Here is a 15,767-nt window from a genome sequence, read left to right as displayed (position 1 = left end):
TACCAGGGATCATGGATCAGTTTGCATATGTTAAAATACTTGAAGAGGTCATGTTGCCCTATGCTGAAGAGGACATGCCCTTGAAATGGTTGTTTCAACAAGACAATGACCCAAAACACACTAGTAAACGGGCAAAGTTTTGGTTCCAAACCAACAAAATTAATGTTATGGAGTGGCCAGCCCAATCTCCAGACCTTAATCCAATTGAGAACTTGAATGCTGTTTCTGAAGCAAAACCAAGAAATGTGAATGAATTGTGGAATGTTGTTAAAGAATCATGGAGTGGAATAACAGCTGAGAGGTGCCACAAGTTGGTTGACTCCATGCCACACAGATGTCAAGCAGTTTAAAAAACTGTGGTCATACAACTAAATATTAGTTTAGTGATTCACAGGATTGCTAAATCCCAGAAAAAAAAATGGTTGTACAAAATAGTTTTGAGTTTGTACAGTCTAGGGGTGGGCGATATGACCAAAATCTTCTATCACGATAGGATTAATTTTATATCATGATAACGATATGTATCACAGTTTTTATGTTTTAATAAGGTTTAAATCTTTAATACCATAGAAATGTTCAGAATTCTCACAAAAAACATATACAAGCATAGAAAGAAGATAAAAACAAACAAAACTTAAGCTCTCTGAAGATACAGTCAATGATATAAGAATGATAATAAATAATTATGCATGTATGTATAGGCCTATATATATTTTTATTTAAGGTAGAAAAGTGATTTAATCAGGAGCAGTGAGAGATTTTCTCTCAATGCTGTTTGATTAACACGAGTGACAGACAGGAGTTAGGTAACTTCCCCTTTAAGACCAATGTCCGGATCCAATACACTGTTACACATGCGCTTTCTCTTTTAGCTGTTTACTTTCTCTTAAGACCTAACTTGTCGTGTTTATGAGGATGCTTGCAAAGACGGGAATTTTGACGCATATGTGTATTTAAGGCCAATAAAGCGGGAAAAATGCTCACGAGCTTAATGAGCAGCGGTCGCGCGACTTGCGCACTCCTCACAGACAGAAAGAGCAGCGGTTGCACGACTTGTCCGCTCCTGACACACAGGAAGAACGCACGCATACAAATCTGTTGTCCGTGTTTCAGTGGCTTAACATAACTTGTTTTAAAACTGCAGTGGTTAAATACGTGTACAAACGTTACGTTTTCGCGACCACGTGCACATGAGCATGACGTGGGCCCGTAACCTCGATAGAAACGATAGTCCAAAATCTCTACCGGTTGACAAATTTCTACCGGTTAATTATGTCTACCGGTTTATCGCCCACCCCTAGTACAGTCAAAGGTAGACACTGCTATTTTTTTAACACACCCCTTTCAACTAATTGCCCAATTGCACAGCCTTAAGAGTGTGCATATCATGAATGCTGGGTCTTGTTTGTTTTCTAAGAATCTACTGAACCTACTGGTAACTTGTTTGCCACGTAGCAATAAAAATATACTAAAAACCTTGATTATTCTGGTTAGTCACATTGTACTGCTATTATTTTGAACAAGACTGTGTATATATATATATATATATATATATATATATATATATATATATATATATATATATATATATATATATATATATATATATATATAAACAATCATTAGAGCCTACTTTTAGGAAGTTGCACTTGTGTAACATTTGTGTTTTATAGTTTTTCATATATTGAAAAATAAATAAATGTTGGCAACCAGATATAGTGAAAAAAAGGGAAGGTACATACATGGGTATCTTCAGTGCACTGCATATAGCTGCAATGGCCCCTTCTCCATGTTCTCTGGCAATTCTCACAATCCTTTCCACTTTCCATTATTTAAATGGCATACCCTTTACGTTGTCAGTAATTACTGTGCTGTTAATTTCTGATACAGGAATGTTTGTTTGTTAGAAAAATGTTAGGCTGCCTACCTTATTAAAAGTATTACTCTTGTGTTTTGTTTCACTAATGCTGTTCTCGCAGGACGCGTGACAGGCACGCCGCTTCCGGCTTGTGCTGTTCTGTAGTATTTTTAAAGTTTATTAATTCTAAACGTGTCACATGTCCATATTGCACGAAAAAAGGCGCTACACTCCCTTGGGCCCGCAGCAACACATCCCCCGCATAATAAAACTGTAGACAGACAGACACAGACGCATACACACAGAGAGAGATTCCTGCCTTTATTCAAGAGAAAAATGTGTTCTGCCCCTCCTTCCGAAGCTTTGAATATTCGATTTGATTTCTACTAGAGCTTCGAAGCTCAAAAAATGGTATTCGGAACAGCCCTAATCATCACCATCATCATCATCATCTCCTTTACCACTCTCTGCTGCTAAATTGTTATTTTCATCAGTCTGACCATAAACCCTAAAAGCTTTTACGAAATTTGAGCCACTGTCCGTTGTAGTGCGTGTAATCTTTTCACGAATATTAAATTCACTGTGGATATCGTTCAGAGCACTGGCAAGGACATCAAAAGTATGTGAACCTTTAAGCTGTCTGCAGGCTAGGGCAGCGCAACATCTCGTCATAGTCTGGGGGTCTATCCAATGTGCTGTGACACCTATGAATCCACGCCTGTAAGCTGTCCAGCAGTCAGTTGTAGTGGCAATGAACTGAAGTTCACTTAGAGCGGTTTTAAGATTGTTTTTCATTTCCAGGGAAGCCTTCTCTACTTTGTTCACAACAGTGTTGCGTGAAATCACTTTTATATTGGGCTGGAGAAGATGTACAAGATCTATGAAACCCTGCTGCTCAACTATAAGTAAACACTGCAACTTTTTGATCGCAACTCTCTCTCTCTCTCTCTCTCTCTCTCTCTCTCTCTCTCTCTCTCTCTGAGCGCATGCTTTGAACTCACATGTCGCCACGGAGTGAAAGTGGAATCTAACGTTAATGTTGAGAGCGGTTGTTTGGCTGTTGGAGAAATAGTCGGCCATGAGAATATTCTGCACCATCTCAGTATTTTTTAGCTTGGAGAAGAAGAACAGTCAAAAGCATTTTTACATGCTTTGCGTTCTACAGACGGGAAGATTTTGTTGAATCATGCAGATATTCGAACTAGAGCTTGTACTTTCTACGAAAACCTATATAAAAGTGATTTAGAAACAGAATGTGATGGCAAAAGTGATTTTTTTTAACATCTACCCCAACTGTCAAAAGGTGCTAACATAGAACTTTCGAGAAACTTAAGTCTTGGAGAATTACATACAGCCCTTAAAGTCATGGAATCTGGTAAAGCTCCAGGCATTGATGGGTTGCCAATTGAATTTTATTAAATTTTTTGATCTGAAATAGGTGAAGATTTACTGCAAGGGCAGTCATTACTCTTCTTCTTAAAAAAGGAGACCGTTTAGAAATTAACAATTGGCGGCCCGTTTCATTACTCTGTTCCGATTACAAATTACTCTCGAAGACGTTGCGAGTTGATTGTCCAAAGTAATAGACCAAGTAATAAATCCCGATCAAACTTATTGCATCCCTGGAAGATAAATTTTCGATAATGTTACCCTTATTAGGGACCTATTTGATGTATCGAAATTGTTGAATTTGAATATAGGGCTTATTTCTCTAGGTCAAGAAAAAGCTTTTGATAGGGTAGAACATTCTTTTTTGTGGAAAACTTTAGAAGCCTTTGGTAAAGGATTTTATAAGTGAAAGTTCTTTACGGTGATGTTGAAAGTGTACTGAAAATAAATGGTGGCTTATGCAATCCTTTTAAGTTTTGTAGGGGTGTCAGGCAAGGTTGCTCCCTTTCGGGAATGTTATATGCACTAGCCATTGAACCATTGCAGGGCTCAATATTAACTTTTTTTTTGGTAGCACTCGTGCTCCCAACTTTGAAGAGTTAGGAGCACCAGCAAAAATGTAGGCGCACCCATCCAAAAATTATGAAACACCACAACTACAATGTATAAAAGTTAATAGATTTATTTTATTAAAAACTTAACACCATAACTGGGCTTTACACATCCTACAGCCAGGATTTAAAATGTTTTCTTTTTTGCTGCATAGATTGCTAAAATTATACCCAAATGCTGTTTAAATAGTATAGCAGCAATAATAATTTAACAATTGCAGGTAACATAATTATGATGGACTGCCAGTATTTTATCAGAACCTTTTTAAGGTATGGAGTTTATTTGATCTAAAGAGAGATGAAACTTTTTTTCCCTTCGGTGGCTTTTGGAAGAACCTTTAGTCAATGCAGCTCGTTTCGACATTTCAAGGGACAATCGTACTTTTCATGGTCTGGACTTTGTCTTACGAAACGCATGCATTGTTACACTTGGACGTCAATTTGTGTGGCTGGAATAGACTTTGAAAGAATTGAACAAGTGGCTTAGGTTTTGAAAGTCAAATCCTTACGAACAGTTGGACTAATGATGAGAGAATGGAAATTATTGTTGCAACATGAGGAAAAATGTTATTGATGGAATATCAAAAAGATATGTGCAATGATTTTCCTATCTGTTTTTCCCCCAAGTTGGACGACTGTAGTGTTTTTTTTTGTTAAATTGTGGAGAATCTGTGTGTTCAAATTTTTATTCTGCCACTGGAAAAGATTTGTATAAAGCTTGTGTTAAGGTTTTTGGGGTTTTAATAAAAAGATCTTAAATTTTAGAATTGATACGCCATGGTGTAATTTTCTCAATATTGAGGCAAGTGTAAAGCCTGAGTGGAAGACCCTGTATAAGCAGGGAGGTTTGAAGGAATTTGGGGGCCCCAAGCAAAATGGACATGGAGGCCCTCCCACAAAACGCAAAGCCGCACGCAAAGCCTACAGGAACCACAGCATAGCCATACAGTTTAAGTTCACTCACACTTTATATAAATAAAAACGGTTTATAGTGCAAATGCTGCTGTTGCATATACTGTGCATAAATAAAAACAGTTTACAGTGCAAATACTGCTGTTGCATATACTGTGCATAAATAAAAACGGTTTACAGTGCAAATACTGCTGTTTCATGTAATGTGCATAAGATTTGAACATTTTTAACAATTGAACATTGCAAAAAAAAAAAACACCACTGTACCATAAAATCAAATATACATTAAAAAAAGTGCACAATCACTAAATCCAACATATTTAAACACACACACACACACAAACATTAACATTTTCAGTTTTTAAAACATGTGCAATTTAAAACTGCTTTTTGCAAGCCTTGTCTTCGGCAAAGGCAACCACAATGTCCATGTCCAAAGACCGGCGAACATCACGCTCAATTGACATAAGTGCCAGTCCTGTGAGCCTTTCTTGGCCCATGGTGGACCTCATGTAATTTTTTATCAGCTTCAAAGCTGAAAAGCTCCTCTCACCAGAGGCCACTGTCACAGGGAGAGTCAAGAGTAGACGCAAAGCAATGCTTAAATTACTGTACAAATCCAGTAACTTCTCACTGTATATGTAATTAAGCATGTCAAATGGTGAAGTGGCTACATGGTCTGGAAAAGTGTAGAGAGAAGAATTGATCTCAAGTGCCAAGTCATCAGCATCAACGTCATGGAGGGTTTGTTCCAATTTTTTGCAACGTTCATGAAGCTTTCCATTCTTTATTGTCTGCTTCATGTTGTCCTTTGAAAACAGAAAGTCATAAAGGTCATAAACATCCTTCAATCTTGAAAACCTGTCGCTTAGGCTTCTGAGGGCTGTGTCAACCATGGGCAGAAAGAAGTCTCTTCTGAAAGTCTCGTCTGGAGTAGACTGACTTTCCTCTGTACCTTCATATAGAGACTGTCTTTTCTTTTTACGCTGCCTTTTCTCAGGAAGGGTCATTTCCATATCCAGATGTTCTGCAATGTCTTTTGCATCAGTTTGACAGGAAGCAATCCCATTTTCCCTGAAGTCTTCAAGGTAGTCTTTTACTCCTTCTGTTTCTGATCTAAGTGTTTCCATGGAAACATTTGGACTTTGTAGCAGCTTGCTGACATGATTAATCTGGTACAAAACATTGTACCAGGTCATTGTGCAAAGCAGAAAAGACCAGGTCTTCAACTCATCATGTAAGCTTTTAGCAGTGGACATGGTCTCTGAGTCCCCCTTCTCTATAGCAAACGTCTGGAGTGCAGACAATGCATCAAGGATCTCTGGTAACTGGTATCGCATCACCTTCACGCAGTCAATCCGAGCTTCCCATCTTGTTGTTGACAAAGGTTTTAAAGTGAGCTGCTTTACATGTTCCTTTAGAACTGCCCAGCGTTGCACAGAGGAACTGAATAAGTTATAGAGTCTTTGCAACACACCAAAGAAGGAGATGGACAGCACTGAGGACTTGGCAGCATCTGCCACAACCAGGTTAAGTGTATGACTGCTGCATGGAATGCAAAATGCTTTGCTGTTTAATTGCAAAATTCTTGCCTGAACACCCTGTTTATGGCCCATCATATTGCTGCCATTGTCATAAGACTGACCACGGCAGTCAGAAAGACTCAGGCTGTGTTTCTGCAGGTGGTCAAGCAGGACTTCAGTCAGGCCCTTACCAGTTGTGTCTTCAACATCTAAAAATCCAAAGAAATGTTCTGCAATGGACACAGATGGTTTGCAATTGACAATTCTCAGAACAATAGAAAGCTGTTCCTTATGACTGACATCAGGAGTGCAGTCCATAATAACAGAGTAATACTTTGCTCTTTGTACTCTTCTCACAATCTCTTCCAGTACCTTGTTTCCAATTAGTGCAATTATTTCATTTTGAATAGTTCCACTCAAGTAATGCACTCTTGTCTCTTTGTTTTGTATCCTTCTTATGTGTTCAGTCATAACTGAATCGAACTGTGCCATCAGTTCAACTTGTGCCAGAAAATTCCCATTGTGTGGGTCATACAACTCACTTGTGGTCCCTCTTAAAGCCTGGTTGCGTTCTGCTAAGTGACAAATTATAGCAATCACTCTCCTTATGACACCTTTCCAATGCTCAATCTTGATCTGCATCAAGTTTTGTTGTCTTTGATCTATAGTTGTATTTGTTTGCAGTCTCCTCTGCAGCTAATGCCAGTTTGTCATATTTTCACAATGCCCCTTTGAATACTCGTGTTCTTTTAAATGATGAGCTAGGTTCCTCCATGTACGGAAGCCACGGTTGCTTAAGGCATTGTCACGCTTCCCAAAAACAGTGCAGGCAAAACAGAACACGGAGTCTGTGCTCATTGAATATAACATCCATGATCGAAGAATTTTCTCCCCATTTTTCATGCTTCTCATGTAATTGTCATTTGTGAATCTTCGAGGTGGATTCTCAGAATTTTGGGGGAATACAATGTTTCTAACTTGCACTGGTCCTCTTTTAACAATTTGACAGCGCACACTATCAGTCAGGACTGCTGGCCACTGCGCAGGGTCATCAGCTATAATTACAGTGCTTGTGGTACCTTGAGTTGTAGATGTAACCTCAGTGTTGGGAAGTGGTGCAGACTCAATTTCTGTTCTGTATGCAGTCTCTTCCTCTGTCAGAGATTCAGGTACAGAATGCATCACTGAGTCTCTGACACCTAAAAATTTGACAGGCACTGTGTTTTAAAAATTCTGATATGTCCATGGGCAAAAGTGACTGGTATTTACACAGTTTGGTGGGAATTCAATAGTGTTTTGCACTGTTGTTTTTTTCAAACAATATGACAGCACACACTTATCAGTTTAAACCCTGGGCTGTGCATAATATCAGATCAAATATAATTATAGAGCTTGTGGTACCTTGTGCTATAGAGGAAACATCAGCACTGAGAAGTGATGCATCATCTGTTGATGTCAAAGATGATGTTGATGGTGTAGCTGGGAAAATAATTGAAAGTACGTTAAGTACGTTTTACCATTTCACTGTTAGCATATTAAAAGAGGTCACTATAAACAGCTCAGCTCAGTGAGAGAAATTCACTCTACCTTCATCAGTGGATGTATCTTTAGGAAGAGGCTGCGCGCTGAGATATTTAAGCAAAGCACCTTGAGAGAGAAAGAAAAGATGGAACACTTTATAATAACAATCATATAAAGATGATAAATTGATAGTTAATTAATCTTTAATTGACATTTAGCTGTTAGCAAACAGTCTTTTTACTGTTAACAAACAATGAAATTATAATTAAATGACTAATTATTAGTAGTGTTGTAAATTAACAGTTTATTGTAACACACATATCTATCATATAATATATGAGGTATCGGGTAATGATTAAAATGTTTGTAAATCTTTAAGAAACCATTTTTAAAACATCTATAAACATTACATAGATAGACGGACCAAATATTCCTAACACTTTTTTAAGGGTTAATAGTTGGTTTGAAAACTGTCTATAAACATAGACAAAGTAGCAACAAATGACTATAATACTTTATAAATAGTTAATAAACAGTACCAGTGAAACATGTGGGTTGTCCTGATACTGTACTTGTAACAGTGTAAACATTGCTACACAGAATAAAGTAACTGTTCAAGATCCATTGGTAACTAATGTCATATTTTCATAAACTGTCACTACTGTATATCCTGACACTAGCACAGTAAGATAAGCTATGAACCTATAAGCTCTGCCTCTTTCTGGTAAATAACGTATAGACGCTTTACAAAGTATTTATTAAGTAAAACAATCAGTTTGCTAACATGACAATTAACTAAAGATTAAATATCTAACAATTTACCATCTATTAATGTTGGTTGTTATGAAGCGTTACCGAAAAGATGTGTTAGCAATAGCATTTCCATATTTTGATATTTAGAAGGGATGCAGCTGCTTTCACAACTACCAATGCTTAAAAACTTCCCAAGCTATTGTTTGATGCAGATAATTTATGGTGTGGTTTTCTAGGGCTGTGGGTCGTTGTTGGGTAAAACTCACACAATACCTTCCTTCCGCGTGCCTGTACCGGATGGAGTAGAGCTTCAACTCTAGCCTGTACACAAGTAGGGTTTTCCCCTTTAGGATTCTTCGGACAAGGGAAGGGTCGTTATTGGATAAATGAACTTGAACTGGCGATGAGGTAAGTATCTTCCTTTCCGTACAGGTTTGTCTAGGGCTGTGGATTGTTGCGGGGTAAATTAGCTTTAACTAAAGAGAAGGTAAGTATCTTCCTTACTTAACAGGTTTTCTAGGGCTGTGGGTCGTTGCTGGGTAAGTTAGCTTTAGCTCGTGAGAAGGTAAGTATCTTCCTTACTTTACAGGTTTTCTAGGGCTGTGGGTCGTTGCTGGGTAAGTTAGCTTTAGCTTGTGAGAAGGTAAGTATCTTCCTTGCTTTACAGGTTTTCTAGGGCTGTGGGTCGTTGCTGGGTAAGTTAGCTTTAGCTCGTGAGAAGGTAAGTATCTTCCTTGCTTTACAGGTTTTCCAGGGCTGTGAGTCGTTGCTGGGTAAGTTAGCTTTAGCTCGTGAGAAGGTAAGTATCCTCCTTTCTAGACACGGGAGTAAGATCAGAACTGAAATCCATACATCACCGCAGCCGTCCAATGCAGCAAGAGGCGAGGAGCTTCGACGGACTCACGGCCAGGGCCGACACGTTACGTCCCGCTGAATAAACTCCAAACGGCCAGCGACCGCACGTCCTCTTCCCTAGGCAGGCGAAGATCTAGACGAAAGACAGGAGTTATCACACATAAGCTTTCGTACGTAACGTACGTAAGAACACCTAGGTTCCCTTGGTCCCTCCTCAACTACCCCTCTGCTGCTTGGGCGGCTGATGTAGCTACCAAACTCCTCACCGTACCTCACTCGGTGTTTCCACTTAACTCCTGCTGGACACCGCTACAGAGCATACATGAGTTGGTTGGGCACACACCGTCGTGGCGGCCCCCAATGGCATCCACAAGGGTTCAATCCCTCCTGAGGTGAGTACAAACAACAAGAACACAGCACAACACTTCAAAAGCTTTGTGTACTCACGTCAAATAAATCACTCACTCGTTGCACAGCACACACTCCAGTGGATAGGTTAAGGTCCGTACTCCTCTCCTGGTGGGACTGTGCCTGAATAGCAGGGTAGAATTGTACTGGCCACGTAGTACAGTGCCTCAACCTGATGGCAAAACTCTCGCTGTCCCGTATTACTCAATACACGTCCCTCGGGTCGCCCACCTACTACACACATCTAGTGGGGCCGTTTAGAAATGGATTACACTCTCCTTTAACATGTAAGCATTCAATATTAGTTGCTCAATTGCTGTTACTCACGGTTTGGCGGGTCTCTAATCGATCTCTCTCCCTCTCTTTATTTCTCCTTCCTTAGGACGTTCCCGATATAAACAATGCCCTTGATGCAAAGTTCCCAATCCTTTGTGTAGACAACAACAACAAAAGGTGCCGATGGGTACGTTCCAAATACAAGATACTCTTACTTGACTTTGAACGGTGTTTCTTCTCTCTTTACAGATCCCAGACGTATCACAGCCACGTATTCCAGCACCAGAACGACTCACAACCCAGCCGGTATCCACAGCATACATCCAACGCGATCAAACTTCACCAAGCAACTCCTACTCTCTCCGTTTATATCCCTCTCTTTAGCGTGGCTCGTCCAATCCTCATTCGCCACGTCGCTCACGTAGCTGTGCCATATTATGGTGATTGCGGGGGATCCCCGGGAAACCCGGAAATGCCGGTGTCTGTGCAAACCGGCCCGGGCGGAACCTCTTCACTCTACTTTTGGTTCCCCCTGTCTAGTCACTCCGTGACATGAGCACCAGGTGGAATAGTGTGTATGACATGGTTGACAGGTTTCTGGAGCAACAGCCTGCAGTCTGTGCTGCCTTACTGTCTCCTCAGGTATGGAGAGGAGAGTAGGACATCTGCACACTTACTGAAGAAGACATCTCAAACGCAGAGGATATTATCAAAGCCCTAAAGCCAATGAAGGATGCAACCGTTCTCATCTCAGAGGAGAGCAGCCCCTCCATCTGTTTGATTGATCCTTTGCAAGCTCAACTCATTCAGGACACAAAGGACAATAGTGGAGAGTCAGAGTCATCAATGGTCCGGCAGATAAAGCATGCCATCAGTGGGGACCTCAGTAAGAGATACAAAAGCAAACAAGAGAGAAACACTCTTTTAACAGCTTCTGCTCTGGACCCACGATTCAAGGTCCTGCCTTTTCTTTTGGTGGAGGAGAGAGAGGGGATGTATGGAAGACTGATTGCTGAGGCTGCATAACTAGAGGTAATTAATTCCTAATGTAAATGTAAAATGTCACTCTGGGTTTACTAATCAAGACATAATAATAATGATAAATTATATAATAATTCAAAGTTTTTCATTGAATAATACAAATACAAATTCGGATTGAAGATAATGATTTTTTTAAATGTAAAATAAACAATGCAATGTAAAAATGGCTATTGTGTTTACCTACAGCAAGAGGTGAGAGTCGAAGAGGAGGAAACCCCAGAGCACAACACATTGAGGGAAGAAGACACCCTGACCACTGAGGAGGAGCATCACCAAAGCCCTTCTAACAAAAGAAAATCCTCATCTTCTCTAATAGAGAATCTGCTGGGGCAGACCTTTACTGATGCTAGAGTCCAGCAGCAGCTCATATCTGCCTATGCCAGAGCTGAGAAAGAAGTGACCAATTACCGCAGTGCTCCATCACTCCCTCTCTCCGAGGACCCTCTTAGCTGGTGGAGTAAGAATCAGATGATGTTTCCTCTGATTTCCAAGTTGGCCAAAAGATACTTGTGTATTCCTGGCAACAGTGTCTCTGCAGAAAGAGTCTTTTCCACTGCAGGTGATATAGTAACAGCACAGCGGAGCACACTTGCATCTGAACATGTAGACCAGCTCCTGTTCTTACACAAGAACTTAAACATTAGCTCTCACTAGCTAAGCACATTTCCAATTTTGCACTGCAACATATTTCATTTGCATAATTTCACTGTGGCCTGTTTTACTACAGCAAAATGTTTGTTTGTTTGATTTATTTATTTTTGTCTCAGATGTATATTGCACATGTTGGTCTGAAGTCCATTTTATGTTAGAGACTCAGAATATGCTGCTAAAGTTTGTTATAATTTGTTAGTTATATTATTTATAACAAGTATGCTGCTAGTTCAGACAAACATTTATTTTCCTGTTGGTTCTTTGCAAAGTTAATAAAATATATAGGAATTAAATTCTTCATGGGTCATTTCTTGGTACTTTTAAAGGGGACATTCCAGAAGATGTTTTTAAGATATTAAATAAATCTTTGATTTCCCTTGAGTACATATGTGAAGTTTTAGCTCAAAATACCATATAGGTAATTTATTGTGGTATGTTAAAATAGGCACTTTATGGGGCTGAGCAAAAATGCACCGTTTTTGTGTGTATCCCTTTAAATCCAAACGAGCTGCTTAGGTGGGCGGAGTCTCAAGCGCTGGCGCTGTAGACAGAGCATCGAGGGAGATTCTCTCACGAAAGAAGTTAGTGAGCGATGTTAAGCATTATATATTTGAACATGTTTAAAAAGTAAATTATCTGTTTTATGCATACTAAATACATGTTTATCAGCAGATGGGAAACATTGTAGAATAAAAATAAAGACTTTTAGCTCTCATGCTGCTTTTAAACAGGCACAATGATTTTCAGCATGTTACAATAAATTACACTTCCACAAACACTCAGAAGTTTACTTTTTGACCAAACCACACGAGCACATTTAAATGACCTGTAATAAAACAACACGTTTAATGCTTAAACTTTAGAGAAACAGATCACATGACATGTTTAAGTTTATTGTGTAACTTACACATATTGAAAACATTTGCGTTTCTGTCAGTCTCTCGTCTATTTTGTAACTCCTCATTCATTTGAAACTTCAGAGAAACATTAAACAACATATTTACTTATTGTGTATGATAGTGAAAACGCGTTGTTCACTCACTCTGTCTCGTGCAGTGCATTAATCCTCGTGTTCATTTATATAAACTTCAGAGAAACATATTAAACAACATAACTTACTTGAAAGCGAACCGTCGCGTTGCTCTCTCTCTCGTTCGTTCGCTCACTCGCTCTCTCTCTTGCACTAAGGTAACGTTAATCCTTTAGAACGTTAATTCAATCTTTAGAAAGATTATTAAAACTTATAAGATTGTAGGCTCCTGTTTGTGTTTGATGGAATACAAACGCGTCGTGCTGTCAGTCATTCTTTCTCTCTGTCTATCGCACTCGTGAGGCCGTTCATGGTTGGATAGCGCAGTTGAAGGGGCGGTATCAATATAATAAGAGCCCTTAGCTACGTCATGCGGGGAGCGAAATCCGCATGACCTATTTATTCACATGCTTGCAGAGAGAGCCTTACCAAAACAAAGTTACAGGGTTGCTATTTTTCATGTTTTCTGGGTTGGTAGAAGCACTGGGGACCTGATTATAGCACTTAAACATGGAAAAAGTCTGATTATCATGGAATGACCCCTTTAAAGCAAAGTATTTATAGTCACACACACACACACACACACACACACACACACACAAAGATTCAGATAATCAATAATCGTTTTAGCATCACATCGCTACCCTCTGAATCGTAATTGAATCGAATCGTGATGTGCCTAGAGATCCCCACCCTACTTTTGAGTTTTGAATTGAAATGGTGTAGCCATGGTGCCTTATGCTCAGTTGTTGAGGACGAGTTATTCTTCACTAAAATTGTATGGTTTGTGTTTTTGAAGTCGTACTTTTGTTTTATTAAAAGTGTTCTGGTTTCCGCCTTCTTCCTCACTATTTACATACATCGTTACACTGATAATGTCTACTATAAAGATAACATATATAACGAAAACAGGATTGGACCTAGAACTGATGCCTGCGGTACGCTCTATTTAATTGGGGCGTGATATGATTCTTCCTCATTTACATAAAGTGATAGCGGTTGGTTACATACGATCTAAACCATGCTAACGCCTGTCCACTGATGCCAACATAGTTTTCTAGTCTATCGAGTAAGATTGTGTGATCTATTGTGTCAAAGGCTGCACTAAGGTTTAGTAATATAAGAATGAAGGTTTCACCACAATCAGAGGTTCAAAGGTAGTCATTTTTAACTTTAAGCAGTGCTGTCTCTGTGCTATGGTGGGGCTTGAATCTGTATTGGAACTTTTCATACGTGCTATTATTCACTAAGAATGCACATAGCTGACTTGCCACCACTTTTTCTAATATCTGTGCTAAAGAGAAAACAAGGGTTATTATGAGTTTGACTGTAAGCTTGCTGAGATAGGTAGATCTGGCAGTTTTTATAGCCTGTCTGTAGTGTTGAACGCTCTCTTTCCATGGTGCACGCCATACCTCTAACTTTGGTGTGTCTGTGACTGAAATTGTGTGTGTGTTTGTGTTCCGATTCTCACCTAGACACTCCATATCGGCGTTTCACGACATTTTACGTAATTGTTATGGCAATGTCACTAGATGTCTGTGGCGTGTCTGCTATGAACCCCAATGATTTGACCTTTTTTCAAATTCACTCTGAAACCCCCATTTTTTAAGGGCTTGTGGAACAGTTTGTACAAATAGTTTGGCTAACAATCCAAATATAATTGAATATTGGCATTTGGCATCATGCATAGGTCCTGAAATGCTAAGTGAATGCATTTTTGTAACCCTAAAATCAAAAATTTCGCTAACATAAACATCAGAGAATTTAGAAATTACAAATTTCCATTTAGTATGAGTCTCTGCCACATTAATAGCATTTGCTACTGTAAGGGTTTTGTCTTGTGTTGTGTTTGGTCTTTTATTTTGAAGTCATGTCTCTGGTCTGTTATTTTGATACCATGTCGTGTCACACTTCACATTCCACTTCCTGTTTGTCACTATATATAAACGGTTCAATCTCAACTTCACATTGCAAAGTATTGTTAGTGTACAGCTGTATGTTTCATTGCCTTGTTTCTTGGTCTTGTTTTTTTTTTGTATCCTGTTTTCATGTGTTCATGCTCATGGTTTTGACCCCTACCTATATCTTGGATTTATGCTTTTGGATTACCCTTGGATGTGTTTGCCTGCCCTTTTGGGATTTATAACAAACTTCTCTGCACATGGATTCATCTCTCGCTCTCTCTCGCTTTGTGTAAGCAGTCCCTTTGTTACAGAATACTTAGCCTTACCAGAATCCAGCAGAGGTTTGAATTCCAGCCATTTTGCCATAACCACGTGATCAGTGACGTCCGAAGCTTCGTTTTCACTTCGTAATCTGGTTCAAAAGTAGCGTGAACCCCTTGCGCAGGTTTTGAGTGTCATGCACTTCGGTAGATCGATAGTGACCTGAGACTGAAACAGAGGGTAAGCGCTTTTGAATTTTGAGAATGGAACCAGCCAAGAAAAGAAGTCCGTTCGGAAGTCTGGCAGCATTTTCAGGTTGTAAATAAGCTCATTGTTGTTTTTTATTTTTCTTTTTCTTCTTATTATTATTATTATCAATAATAGTATTTTAAAAATAATAAATAATTGTAAGAATTGGTAACAGTAATATGAATAAATAGTTACAAAAGTATTTTTATGCATATTCAATGTATAATAAAATATATTATGTTAAATAATAGCATACATGTAGGCTATATGAAAAAAATACAATTAATTTAAGTTACCTCTTTCTTTAGGTTGAGTGCCTGATTTGTTCTCAGCAGCTTTCTTATAGTAACAACACATCCTCAAAATTGAGACATTTCAGAGCTAAACATGAGAACACATCTTGTGACAGTGGACCAGCTACTGGCAACCAAGGTACATTTTTGGTTAATTGCTGTTTTTTTATGAAAACTTATCTTAAATAATGCATAGTTATGCTTTAAATACTTTACTGTATTGCAGGGA

This window comes from Misgurnus anguillicaudatus, chromosome 24 (genome assembly GCF_027580225.2).
Source record: "Misgurnus anguillicaudatus chromosome 24, ASM2758022v2, whole genome shotgun sequence".
Classification (NCBI taxonomy): Eukaryota; Metazoa; Chordata; class Actinopteri; order Cypriniformes; family Cobitidae; genus Misgurnus; species Misgurnus anguillicaudatus.
Note: the sequence above shows the minus strand (reverse complement) of the source record.